Here is a 14,630-nt window from a genome sequence, read left to right as displayed (position 1 = left end):
GCCGTAAAGCTGGCAAGTCAGTCAGCAACACAGAAGTCCTTGACTTCAGAAAAGCCGACTTTGACAAGCTCAAGAGGCTAGTCGGTCAGGCCCTCAGGGACCATGACCCCAGGGAGATGGGAGTTCAAGAAGAGTGGTTGCTTCTCAAGGGAGCAATCCTCAATGCACAAGCTAAATCTATCCCAACACGGAGGAAAGGCAGCAAGGAGGCACAGCAGCCCCCCTGGCTCTCCAGGGACCTAGCGGACCTCCTGTGGCTAAAAAGGAAAGCCTACAAAGGATGGAGGACTGGATTCACCTCCAAGGAGGATTACTCCGTGCTGGTCCGGTCCTGCAGGGACCAAACCAGGAAAGCCAAGGCTGCAACTGGACTCCAACTAGCTTCAGGCATCAAGGACAACAAAAAGTCCTTTTTCAGATATGTGGGGAGCCGGAGGAAAAGCAAGGGCAATGTTGGACCCCTGCTAAACCAGATGGGGCAACTGACAACTGACGCCCAGGAAAAAGCCACCCTATTAAATAGGTACTTTGCGTCAGTCTTTCATCAGTCCCATGGGATGCCCATGCCTGCTGTGGGACAGGGAAATCTGGGTGAGGGGGATCCCCTACCCTCCATAAATGCTGACCTTGTGAAGGAACACCTTAAGAAGCTGGATACCTTCAAGTCAGCCGGCCCTGACAACCTGCACCCCAGGGTACTCAAGGAGCTGGCGAGCGTCATAGCCCAGCCCCTGGCACGGATCTTTGAAAACTCCTGGCGCTCTGGTGTAGTGCCCGAAGACTGGAAGAAGGCCAATGTGGTGCCGATCTTCAAGAAAGGGAGGAGAGTGGATCCGGCTAACTACAGGCCCATTAGCCTGACTTCTATCCTGGGGAAGATCTTAGAAAAATTTATTAAGGAGGCCATCCTTGAGGGACTGGCCCAGGCTAACATCCTAAGGGATAGCCAGCACGGGTTTGTTGCGGGTAGGTCTTGTTTGACCAATCTCATTTCCTTCTACGACCAGGTGACCTATCACCTGGACGAGGGAGAAGAGATTGATGTCATATATCTTGACTTCAAAAAAGCTTTTGATCTGGTATCCCATGATCACCTCTTGGCCAAACTGGCCAGTTGTGGCCTTGGCTCCACCACGATCCGCTGGCTGGGAAATTGGCTCTGTGGTCGGACCCAGAGGGTTGTGATTGATGGCAGTCACTCAGCGTGGTGCCCTGTGACCAGTGGGGTCCCTCAAGGCTCTGTCCTGGGACCCATCCTGTTCAACATCTTCATTAACGATGTGGACATTGGAGTCAGGAGTGGACTGGCCAAGTTCGCCGATGACACCAAACTTTGGGGCAAAGCATCCACGCCAGAAGATAGGCGGGTGATCCAGGCTGACCTGGACAAGCTCAGCAAATGGGCGGACGAGAACCTCATGGTGTTTAACACTGAAAAATGCAAGGTTCTCCACCTTGGGAGGAAAAACCTGCAGCACCCTTATAGGCTTGGCAGTGCTACGTTGGGTAGCACTACAGAAGAAAAAGACTTGGGGGTCATCATTGACCACAAGATGAACATGAGCCTCCAGTGCGATGCTGCGGCTAGTAAAGCGACCAAAACGCTGGCGTGCATCCATAGATGCTTCTTGAGCAAATCCCGGGACGTCATTCTCCCCTTGTACTCGGCCTTGGTGAGGCCGCAGCTGGAGTACTGCGTCCAGTTTTGGGCTCCACAATTCAAAAAGGATGTGGAGAAGCTTGAGAGAGTCCAGAGGAGAGCCACGCGCATGATCAGAGGTCAGGAAAACAGATCTTACGATGACAGGCTGAGAGCCATGGGACTCTTTAGCCTGGAAAAGCGCAGGCTCAGGGGTGATCTGATGGCCACCTATAAGTTTATCAGGGGTGACCCCCAGGATCTGGGGGAACGTCTGTTCACCAGAGCGCCCCGAGGGATGACGAGGTCGAACGGTCACAAACTCCTGCAAGACCGCTTCAGGCTGGACATAAGGAAGAATTTCTTTACTGTCCGAGCCCCCAAGGTCTGGAACAGTCTGCCATTGGAGGTGGTTCAAGCACCTACATTGAACACCTTCAAGAGTAAATTGGATGCTTATCTTGCTGGGATCCTATGACCCCAGCTGACTTCCTGCCCTTTGGGCAGGGGGCTGGACTCGATGATCTCCCGAGGTCCCTTCCAGCCCTAATGTCTATGAAATCTATGACCTGCAGCAAGATTTAGGCCACACGCAGGAGGGGTGAATGCCAGCATATCAACGTGGGGGGTTGTGCACTCATCAGTCAAGACCCAGCAGCCTTGATAACCAAGAGCATTGGTCCCCTGAAACTGCAGCGGGGCTGCCCTCACAAGCAAGCAGGGCAAGGGAGGTGCTAGATCCCCCTAAGCCATGAGTAGGAAGGGATGCACAGCCAGCATAAGGGAAAAGCTGAATTTCAGAGGCTGGAATAATTGCCCCTCTGGGGCAGCTTGCCTGTCCTGTATGCAACAGCCCCAGACACTTCAGGCACATACACTGCATTGCACAGTGTTTGCTGAGTGCAAGTCTGCATCGAAGAGGAGACGCAGAAGGGCCCAGGGTTATTAATTGTGGATTTATGGCTGAATTATTAGGTGTCATTCCTTCAAGACTTTTAATCCTTCCCTTGGGGACAACTGTGGAGTCAGCAGTTTTTGGTTCGGTAGAGGAGCCTTTGCCAGACCCTCTTTGGTATAGCGGGAGGCAGCAATGTCACGGGGATCTATGAACCGCAGCACTGTATAAGACACTGTTTTCAATTCTTTGCAAAACCCTCTTTTTGCTGCTACATTTTTTGCCTTGCATTCTTATCCCATTGCCATTTGGGTAAGTTGTTATGCCGCACTGCAATGCCCAGGGGAGGGTTGCTATCCGCAGTATTTGTTGGTGCTGGGAGTGGAGCTGGGCTGCTGACTTGCCACAGGATGGCTTGGCCGCCTGCTCCCATGGGGTGGGTGGATTGGCTGTGGTACTGCCAGCTACAGTGCTGATGGGAGGTGGCATAGACAGATCTCTCAGCCAGCATCCTCATGGGTGCAGTGAGATATACCCAGGACTCCTCTTCTATAGTAACTCATCCATCCAGTAAAAAAGGCCCACAAAATACTAGGTCCCTTATTATTAAATGACACAATATTAATCATGAGCTTAGCAACACTTTAGCTTTGTCCCCATTTAATTAGGATGACATTAAAGATGGATGAGTCTGATAAGCCATTTGATGAAGCATGCTACTCTTATGCTACCGCCCTACTACCTGGGTGACTGGTTTTGTATTAGTTAGGCTGAACCTCTTGGCGCACTGTTGATGGTGATGGTGGTGTAGCATCTACAGAGCCACCTTTGTGGATTTTAGAACCACTTGCTTGGTTAGCGTCGGAGCCTGTGCTAGACATGTGTCTTGCTAATAGCATTATTAGCAATCTTACATTATTATTATAGGGATATTATATGCTGATAGCTTAATGTACTTTCACTGAAGCAGAGTCGTTCATCTGCTGTCAAGACGTGGATTCTTCATTCGCCGTCCTTAGTGGATGGTGCTCAGTCAGTTGAAACAAACCTTAAAAAGTCTAATGCTATTGGTCATTTTTTCTTTGCAGTGGTGGCTGTGTTGTTTAACAGATGTGGGCACTATTGGGACAATCTGTTAAGTAAATCAACAGTTCAGTTGCCATGTGTTACACACAACCACTGAAAATCTGTCATTATGCCCTAACCTATTAGCTGCATTCATGTGTACGAAATCCTGTGGAGGAGAGCTAGCAAGAAGGGCTTTAAACTTGTGCTGGTTCAGGATCAGGGCTTGTGATGAAGCTAACTGTGCATTTTAGAAAGCAGCGCGCTGGGGGACCTCCACATGGGACAAGCTCTGATTTGGTAAAGATGCTGATACAAACTGCTCTCAGATGCTCAAAGAGGCTACCCAGTGGCTCTGATACTGCCTTTGCCTATGATGCACCCTATCCGGCTCTGCCAACTTGACAGCATCTATCTTCCCTGAGTAATCCCTACCCTGTTCGCCCACTGCTCTAGACTGTTTGTCTCCTTTCCTATTTGTGCTGCCCATTGTGTTCATCATCTGGTAGCTGCCCCTCTTTGTGAAGACAAGTAAAAGAGACATTAAAATACTTTAGCCTTCTCTGCAGCATCCATAACTAGATTGCCTTCTGCATTTATTAATGGACGTATACTTTTTTGGTCTCCCTCTGACATTCTCTTAGAGCCCCTTTTTTCTTGCCTGTTCCATACCTTGCCGGGTGCTTCTCAACTCATACCTTGGCCTTTCTAAATTTTTCCCCACATACCCATATGCTGCTCTTACTCGCTCTCTTAGTGCTAAGACCAAAGTTTCCATTTTTGGTAGGATTCCTTTTTAAGTTTCAACTCATTGAGGAGATCGCTGTCTAGCCAGGCCAGTCTCCTGTTGCACCCATTTTTCTGCTGCATTGGGATAGCTTGTTCCTCTCCCTTTAAAAGGGTCTCCTTAAAGGAGAGCCAGATCTCCTGGAGTCCTTTTCCCCTCAGACTTGCCTCCCAAGGGATCCTGCTCACAGTTCTGTGAGCTTACTGAAGTCCCGTGTCTTTATTTGGCTGCTCTCCTTCCCTCCTCTCCTTAGGATCTTGAGGTCTATCATTGCAGGGTCGCCACCACCAAGTTATCTTCTACTTGTACACTCTCAGTCAACTCCTCTCTGTTTGTGAGCAGTAAGTCAAAAAGAGCTTCTCCCCTAGTTGGCTTGTCTACCATTTGAATCAAAAAGTTATTGCCAACTCAGTCTAAAAATTTGCTGGACTGTTTGTGGACCTCTGTGTTTCCCTCCCAGCAGATGACACAATAATTAAAGTGCCCCATGAGAACCAAGGCCTGGGAGTTGAAAGCTTTTATTACTTGTTTACAGAAGACCTTGTCCACCTTCTCCTCCTAGTTTGGTGGCCCAGAGTAGATGCCCACCATGACCTTCCCTTGCTGTTCTCCCCTCTGACCTTTCTTCAGAGGCTTCCAGTAGGCCTACCTTCCACTTTGCACTGCACCTCTGAACACACGGACATCTTCTTTATGGGGCCACTTATCCTCCTTTGCCCCTGCTTGTCCTTCCTAAATAAGCTATATCCATCCATGGCAGCAATCTGGTCACATGAATTATCCCACCACAACTCCATAATCCTGATTACATCATAACTCCACAATTGTACTAGGAGCTCCAGTTCTTCCCATCTATTCCATATTCGTCTCACATCAGTATATAAACATTGCAGGTATCCAACTGTCCTATTTTCTCCCTGAGAACATTGTTAAGGCTTTTGCTACTGCCTTCCCTTATTCATTTTTTTTTATCCAGGTCTCCTGGCTCTGGGCTTTTGTCTCTACCCTCCGGTGAACCTAGCTTAAAGCCCAAGAAGGAGAAAGCTGCTTTACAGGAATAAAAGAGGTGTTTAAAATACAGGCTATTACTGCAACGGCAACCTTTTTGGTTAGAGCTAGAAACTGTGAAGATATAATGAACAGGAAAGGGATGAGCTCCTAAATGAGGTGGATGATTTGTAAAGCCAGTTAGCCCCATTGTTGGAATACAAAGCTGTCTACGTGACAGCCACTTTTCCACATAAACCCTACTGTACCTCCAGTATTTGTAGCCAACAAAGACCATCTGTGGGTGAATTTGCAGGCACTCACTAAAGAAACGGTACATAAAAGCATAAGAACTGCCATTTACTGGGACTATAGGTCCATCTTGCAGTCTCCTGGAAGGGAGAGTGACCTGGGTCTGACCAGGGTTGTTTTCCACTGTTCCTCTCTCCCTTGCAGCCTCCAGCATTTAAGGTCTAGGAAGTTTTGATTCAGAGCCCGTGCCCCTCACTCCCATGCTCAATAGTGACCAATACCCCTTTCCTCCAAAAACATGTCCAGTCCCTTTTGAATATGGCTAAATTGTCCATTTCCAACACATCTGCTGCCAACAAGTCCCACACTTGAGTGACACGCTGGGCGAAAACGAACTTCCTTGTAGTTTTAAGGTAATTACCTACTAATTTCATCGCATGACCCTTAGTTCTTAGAATCCTAGAAAATGAGGGTTGAAGGGACCTCAGGAGGTCACATCTAGTCCAACCCCCTGTGCCAAGCAGGGCCAGCCCCAACTACATCATCCCAGCCAAGGCTTTGTGTAGTCAGGTCTTAAAAACCTCCAAGGATGGGAGGCCACCACCTCTCTGGGTAAGCTGTCCCACTGCTTTACTAACCTCCTAGTGAAAAAGTTTTTCCTAATATCCAACCTCAACTTCCCTTGCTGTAACTTGAGCCCATTGCTCCTTGATCTATCCCACTGAGAACAGTCCAGCCCCATCCTCTTTGCAACCCCCCTGCAGGCTTCTCTTCAATCCCCCTCAGCCTTCTCTTCTCCAGACTAAATAAGCCCAGTTCCTTTACCTCTCATCAGTCATGTGCCTCTGAGCCATTTTCATTGCCCTCCAGTGGATTCTCTCCAATGTGACCACAGTCTTTCTGTAGTGGGGGCCCAAAACTGGACATGGGACTCCAGATGTGGCCTCCCCAGTGCTGAATAGAGGGAAGAATCACTGCCCTTGATCTGCTGGCGACACTCCTACCAATGCAGCCCAGGATGCTGGTAGCCTTCTTGGCAGCAAGGGCACACTGCTGGCTCCTGTTCAGCTACTTGACCCCTGTCCCCCCAGGTCCTTTCCTACAGAGCTGCTGCCCAGTCAGGCAGCCCCCAGCCTGCACCAGTGCATGGGATTGCTCTGTCTTAAGTGCAGGACTCTGCACTTGTCCTTATTGAATCTCATGAGATTTATTTTGGTCCAGTCCTCCAATCTGTCAAGATCACTCTAAGTCCTAGTCCTACTCTCCAGCATATCTACTACTCCCCCCCAGCTTGCTGTCGTCTGCAAACTTGCTGAGGGTGCACCCTGTGCCATCTTCCAGGTTACTGATGAAGATATTGGACAAAATCACAGGTCTTTAAAAACTCATGGTGCTCTGCTGTAGTGCCTGAAGACTAGAAGAAGGCCAATGTGGCCAAGTCCTGTCCCCTCCTCCTTCCACACACTTAGCCAGTCCCGTTGATGCAAGAGTTCAAGCTGAGCAGCTTGCTGGCAATTTTCAACAAGCTGGGCAGCTTCTGCTGAAGATTCACACACACGTGTGTGTGTGTGCAAAACCCCAGTATCTTCTTGGGCCTATGCTTCATCACTTGAATGCTAACGGCATCCCAACTTCTCCAGATCAGAGTGTATTAACATCCCTGGGAATAAATAGCAGTTTCTGAGAGCAGTTTGCAAAGGTTAACAATATTCTCCGGAGCAGTTGGCAGAGGGTGCAGCTTAACGTACCAGTTACCCTCACTGATGGTGCTCTGCTGTCCTCGAGAGGCTAGACACCTTCAAGTCAGCTGGCCCTTATGGTTTACACCCCAGGGTACTCAAGAAGCTGGCGAACATCATAGCCCAGCCCCTGGCACAGGTCTTCGAAAGCTCCTGGCGCTCTGGTGTAGTGCCTGAAGACTGGAAGAGGGCCACCGTGGTGCCTATCTTCAAGAAAGGGAGGAAAGTGGATCCGGCAAACTACAGGCCCATCAGCCTGACTTCTATCCCAGGGAAGATCTTAGAAAAGATTATTAAAGAGGCCATCCTTAATGGACTGGCCAATGGCAACATCCTAAGGGATAACCAGCATGGGTTTGTTGCCTGTAGGTCTTGCTTGACCAATCTCATTTCCTTCTATGACCAGGTGACCTATCACTTGGACAAGGGAGAAGAGATTGATGTCATATATCTTGACTTCAAAAAAGCCTTCGATCTGGTATCCCATGATCACCTCTTGGCCAAACTGGCCGGTTGTGGCCTTGGCTCCACCACGATCCACTGGCTGGGAAATTGGCTCCGTGGTCGGACCCAGAGGGTGGTGGTTGATGGAAGTCAATTGTCGTGGTGTGCTGTGACCAGTGGGGTCCCCCAGGGCTCTGTCCTTGGACCTATACTATTTAATATCTTCATTAACGATGTAGTCATTGCAGTCAGAAGCGGACTGGCCAAGTTTGCCGATGACACCAAACTTTGGGGCAAAGTGTCCACAGCTAAAGACAGGCGGGTGATCCAAGCTGGACAGACTCAGCAAATGGGCGGACGAGAACCTGATGGTGTTTAACACCGAAAAATGCAAGGTTCTCCACCTTGGGAAGAAAAACCTGCAGCATCCTTATAGGCTCGGCAGTGCTACGTTGGCTAGCACTGTGGAAGAAAGAGACTTGGGGGTCATCATTGACCACAAGATGAACATGAGCCTGCAATGCGATGCTGCGGCTAGTAAAGTGACCAAAACTCTGGCTGGTATCCATAGATGCTTCTCAAGCAAATCCTGGGACATCATCCTCCTGCTGTACTCGGCCTTGGTGAGGCCGCAGCTGGAGTACTGCGTCCAGCTTTGGGCTCCACAATTCAAAAAGGATGTGAAGAAGCTTGAGAGAGTCCAGAGGAGAGCCACGCGCATGATCAGAGGTCAGGAAAACAGATCTTATAATGATAGGCTGAGAGCCATGGGACTCTTTAGCCTGGAAAAGCGCAGGCTCAGGGGTGATCTGATGGCCACCTATAAGTTTATCAGGGGTGACCACCAGGATCTGGGGGGATGTCTGTTCACCAGAGCGCCCCAAGGGATGACTAGGTCGAACGGTCACGAACTCCACCATGGCTGATTCAGGCTGGACATAAGGAAGAACTTCGTTACTGTCTGAGCCCCCAAGGTGTGGAATAGCCTGCGGCTGGAGGTAGTTCAAGCACCTAGTTTGAATGCCTTCAAGAGACATTTGGATGCTTATCTTGCTGGGATCCTATGATCCCTGCTGACTTCCTGCCCCTGGGGCAGGGGGCTGGACTCGATGATTGGCCGAGATCCCTTCCGCCCGAACGTCTATGAAATCTATGAATTTGTATTGTGTCAAAAAAGGAAGGATTTTTTGAGAGAGCCAGCGTGGGTGGGAGGGTTTGGGCAGTGGTTCTTCTGAGGATCATCAGGATTACTTGGGTCCTGGGGATCCCCTTGTCCAGGACAGCTGCTCCCAAAGCCATTTTGGGAGGGGGGTGATGGTCCTACTCCTAGCCCCCCGCTGCAATGAACTAACACCCCCACCAAGGTGAAGAAAGAAAACTGCCCAGGCTCAATGACATTTCCTCCTCCAGTCCTGGGGCATATTGGCCCTTGTCCATTGTCTCAGGGAGGGACGAGTGTTGAAACACACATGCATCGTGGGCATTTCCTGCCCATCCCATGTAAATGTTTGCAAATCTGCCTCGGTGGTCCACGATAGCTTGCAGAATCACCGAAGCAAACCCCTTTCTGTTTATGATGAACGGTTGTCCTGGGACCGGTTTAGGATGGGAATGTGTGTGCTGTCCAGTGCTCCCATGCAGTTTGGGAAGCCCGCTTTGCGGTATCCTTCCACCGCCTCTCAGGGGTCACTTAGGCATAATTTACATTTTTTGGGTAAATATGCACAGCTAATGACATTCTCTTTCTTTAGAATGTGTAATTCATTAAGAAGTTTTGATCGGGTCATTAGCTGTGCATATTTACCAAATAATATGCAAATTAATACCCTGCATCCACCATGCCTGCGTACCACCAGGGACTCTCCTGGATATATCTGACCAGAGTCTTGCACAGCCCAAAGTGTGGACTGATTGCACACTGTAACAAGTATATGGGCTCAAATAAGGAATGAGGAATTTCTTTTGGGCTGGGATTAGAGATGGAAATCCTTCTTAGCACCCCTGCCCCCCATGACTCTGTGCCACTGGGGTACTCTTCCAGACATCTCTGGGTCTTGCCTGGCCCAAAGTGCTATTTGTTCGTGCCAGGCTGCCAACTCACAGCCCCCATGCACATTATACTAAATATATGGGCTCAAGTAAGGAACTGGTTTTTGGGCTGGGATGACAGCTGGCAATCCTTCCTGGGCCAGCCCACATGGTCAGGGGTGCCCCAGTGCCAGAGGCATGGTGTGGGGTGGCCCTAGCTCTGGGGAGTAACGGCCACATATAACAGTGTATGGGGAGGGCTGAGATACACCTCAGAGCTGGGTGCAACAGCCACATATAACATTTTGTCACAGCCCTCCCGTTATACATGGCCATTACACTCCAGAGCTGGGCGCACCTGGGTCAGTCCTGGGTTGATATGGTTGTGTCTGGAGAGATGAGGAGATGTGATGCTCCAAAGCTTAATTCCTTCAAAAACCTGGTGTGTGAAAACACTGATGCGATGCTCCAAAAGAAACAAATTTAAATTTTATAAACCTATTTAATTTAATGAGGATTAAAACCCGTGGTGTGTACAGGAGCCCACTGAATTCTTCCACTCAAGCCACTGTGGCAGCCCTTTGTCTCAGGCCCCTTTTGTCGTTGGAAGGTGTCCAGGCTAGCTGGGTTTGCAGCAGCTGGACTTTCTGGGGTCCTAGAGGTATTTCTAGGGCTTTTGGGGCTTGGGGAGTTGTAGAGCTAGCCAAACTACTTGTTACTTAGCAACATATACAACTCAAGGGATTGTTGGGGGTTCACCCCTGGGATTCAGCACTGTCACAGATGCGGGATCTTTTGGTGACAGCCTGTTTGAAGGCCAAGAACTCCAGTTTGTGAAATCCCAGGCCTCTGTTCCTTCAACTGTCTTAATGGTCCTTCTTTACTTCTGCTCCTGTTTTTATGTCATCTTTTTTTGAAGGTGGGTGGCCAGCACTGTACAGGGTGGTTCTGAATGGGGTCTGTCCTTGTACAGCGGTACTAGTGCTTCCTTGATCTACTGGATAAGCCCCACCTAATAATCTGGTCCTCCCTGGTGCTGGCAGTATCCCTCCGCTTTGCGTCATCTGCAGATGTCACAAGGACACATCTCAGTTCCTCCCCCAAGGTTGTTAATGAAAAGGGGTCCTGTGCCCGCTGCGCAGAGACCATCCAGGTGTGCTAGGAGGAAACTAGACAAGTCACGGCCGTAACTGTGCCAAGCAAAGCTTCATAAGAGGTAGCACCAGCAGGCCTCTTTTCTCTGGCTCCGATTCTCATTAGCACAAAGGGAAGGATTTTGTCTCAGGAGAGCTAAATCATGCTTTGAAGTCCCTTTGGACGAGTTCAGTCCCTTCTGAGACTCAGGGCGGTTACACAGAGCTTTTGCTCTGTGCCAAATAGACGTCGCCTTTCTCATAACATAGTCCCAACAAAGCTTGCTTCTCAGTCAGAGCCAGTGAGGCTTCCCCGTCGGCTGAACCTGTTGTAAATGAGCTGCATAGCAGTAACGAGCTGCGCAGCTTTGCGTGGGGAAGGCTCCCATCTGGAGGACCAAACCATCCACTACAAGGTGCCTGTTGCCCCAGGAAGTGGCTGGCAATTCTCCTGTATAATCCATCTGGATCAGTTCCCAAGGGCTCTGCCTCCTCAGAGCTCCTCTCCTGTTTCCTCTTCATTGTCCTGCACTAATGCAGCATGGATCGTGATGATTCTGCAAATCTTCTTTTTCCCCCAATCAGGCCAGTGTCCAATTTTAGACCATCTCTCTTTGGTCTCTGCTATTTTTGGATGCCCTCTGATACCAGAGCCCTGCAGCCATCTCTTCTGGCAGCGGGCATGACCCACGCAGGGTCTGAGCATGCAGCAGTCCCTTGAACCCCCACGAGCTTCTGTTTGTTACCCTGCCCTTCCAGCCGGTTTCACTTCCCTCCCCAGCAGACCTAAGTCGGAGTCTAATTCTTGCACAGCATTCAAGTGTTTGCCTCGCACTACAGAGCTCTGGGCATGGACCCAAATGACCACCGCACCCGGTGTATCCTCCGTTTGCTTTCTGATGGGCCAGTATTTAATGAGGGTGGATGCCAGTGATAATCACTCGACCAGTGGGAACCTTTCCATCTAATCCAGCTTCGAGGGCTAGGTTGCCGTACAACATGAATTGTCTAGCTCCGGCTGCCTATCCTCAACCTGATCCCAAGAACGAGTGATTTTAGTGGTGGGAAGCTGGGAAAGATTAGTGGCTTTGCATCTTAAACCACATCAAGGGTGAGCAGACAGCATGATGATGGGCAGTATCTATGCATATAATAATTGGGTCAGGTTGCTGATTCAACGCAGAGGACCTCTCTTCACAAACTAAGAGGGTTGGTGCCTCGTGCCCAAAGAAAGCTGTGGGAGAGGGCCCAGAGCTCAGGGCTCCTTCAAGGTGAGACCAGGCGATTGCCGTACAGGCTAACGACACAGAGGTGAAAAGACAACCCCCCTTGGGAGACTCCAGTCTCTGCTGGGCCCACACTGTGCTTTCTTGATAGCCCATTTTCTCTAAGGACGAGAACAGGATGCTTTATAACTCTTCCCACACATTGCATACATCTGCTGACTATATTTAGAAGAGATTTGCATAGAGTAGCTGTTAAATTGCTTTTTGAATGGCTTTTTTTTTTTAATTGTTTGTGTGGTGGTCCATTTTTATTGGTCCATTTCGGCACTGGTTTGGGAACAAATCTTTTGGCTTTTTATTAGGATCAGACTGAACTTATCCATAAGTACTCAACAGGATTTTTATACTAGATTTGGTCTTTGATGGCAATACGTAGAGATGCTTCTGGACTGCAGCCTCTGATCCAAACAGCTACAATATTTGGAGGAATTCAGACCCAGAGGTTTTTTTTGTAGTTTGGCCCATAACGGTGTAATAAACCAAACCAAAGCCAGATTTCCTGAATTAGAGAGAATTTGGGATCCAGACTGAATACAAAACTTTGCCATTTAGAACCTTCTCTAGTCATTCATGCATATTGGGCATGTGTGTGCTTTGATGGGCTAGACCAATGAGTGAGGGTGCAAGTGTAAGAAATGCAACCTTTTATTTACAGACAGATAAATCTGCACACGTTTTTTCCTGAAGAAAAGCCTTGGCAATAAATCACAGCCCCAGACACCTCTGTCTAATCTAGCAGGTTTCAGGTTTTATACTTGGAAGTTTTAGACTGAGTATTATACAGGAAGCCTACAAGCTAGGTCCCGGCCTGTAAGCTGTGCATCTGCCTTTGCTTCGACTATGACAAAAAAGAGGCCTGGGAGCACAGCCTCAGTTTGGCCAAACAACATGAAGCAGAGCTTTGCTGCAATAGGCATGTTAAAAGGCGTCGAGTTATGGAGGTATTGCTTGTAGCCGTGTCGGTCTAAGGATGTAGGCAGACAAGGTTCTTTGGGGAAATGTGGTATCTTTTCTTAGACCAGCTAAAGAGCTGGATTCTTTGCAAGCTTTCGGGCACAAACACCCTTGCCTGAAGAAGGGTGTTTGTGCCTGAAAGCTAGCAAAGAATAATTTAGTTGGTCTAATGAAAGATACCACATCAACTTGAAGACTCTTACCTGCCTAAATGCATGGAGTGCATGGAAAATATTACATACCAGCCTCTGTGACGAAGTTGGTTGGGACCCTTTGGACGTGATGAAGAAGGCATGGCGATCAGCACAGGAGTCTTAACTGATTTTGGGGGAAATACTGAAGCACTGCACCCGGGGCAAGACTTGTGCCTAGTCATCCATGGGGGCCTAGTGGATAGAGAGGGATCAAGGAGCTTTCCATTGTCTTTACCATCCCTGTGCTAAGGCCATCCATGGACCTAGGCTCTCTGATGTGGTGGGGGCAGAGCCATGCTCCTACCCCATCAGAAAGCAAGAGACCTGAGGACTGTGTGGACTACATACCAAGAAAGGCAATGGCTTGTGTGAAGACATGGCACGCCCTTTAATTAAAAGCAATGCTCTGGGGAGCTGCAGTTGGTATGATGTGCTTCCCCAGTCCCTTTTCACTCCACCCCCGGCTGTCTTTCCACCAGGACAGGTTTTCTGCGGAGCTCTGAGGCCTCACCGTGTCTCCCAGCCCTCTGCTCTAATGCCTTGCCCTGTCTGGCTGGGTGTGTTTGAGAGGGATTTATTGAGCACACCCTGTAACTGCAAGCTAGCATCTGTGGCAGAAAGCCGCCTTGGTTTCTCCCCAAAATCTCTGCCTTGTGACAATGTGATTAGATGGGCCAGCACAGAGGATTCACACCTCGGCCTGTCTCTTTAGGTAACCGGAGCTGGCTGCAGTCCTGAGGGAGGGGGAACCTGCTCCCTCTGCCCACGGGACTGGCATCAGCCACCCGGGTGAGGGGCATCTGCCTGGGGAGCTGGGATCTGCCCGGTAACAGGTGATGTATTTCAAATTGGTTGGCTGACAGCCAACTGGGGCTGACCGCCACTGGCCCAGGTGAATGAGGTCACGGGGGTTGTATAGGTTGGGGGGGGAGGAGGCTCTCTCTCTTCAGCCATGATGTGAAGCAGCAGCAAAGCCGGGGAGACAGAGGAGCCTTGCCATCGGGACCTAGCTCTCTCTCACCCCCAGACTCCAGAGGGGAAACTCAACCTGCCTCTGGAAGATGCTTGTGAGGAAGCTACTCAATCGGATTAGATCTCTAGCTGGCAGTAACTCACATGCGTGATCAGAAGGCTACTTCAGCCACACTGTTTGCTCTTTAGGATTCCTAAGATATTGCTCAACCCTGTACCCTAGTTTCCCCTACCCCTTGTAATCAATAAAGTTCT

The sequence above is a fragment of the Crocodylus siamensis genome, chromosome 5 (assembly GCF_052110815.1).
Source record: "Crocodylus siamensis isolate JL-2025a chromosome 5, ASM5211081v1, whole genome shotgun sequence".
In the NCBI taxonomy this organism is placed as follows: domain Eukaryota; kingdom Metazoa; phylum Chordata; order Crocodylia; family Crocodylidae; genus Crocodylus; species Crocodylus siamensis.
Note: the sequence above shows the minus strand (reverse complement) of the source record.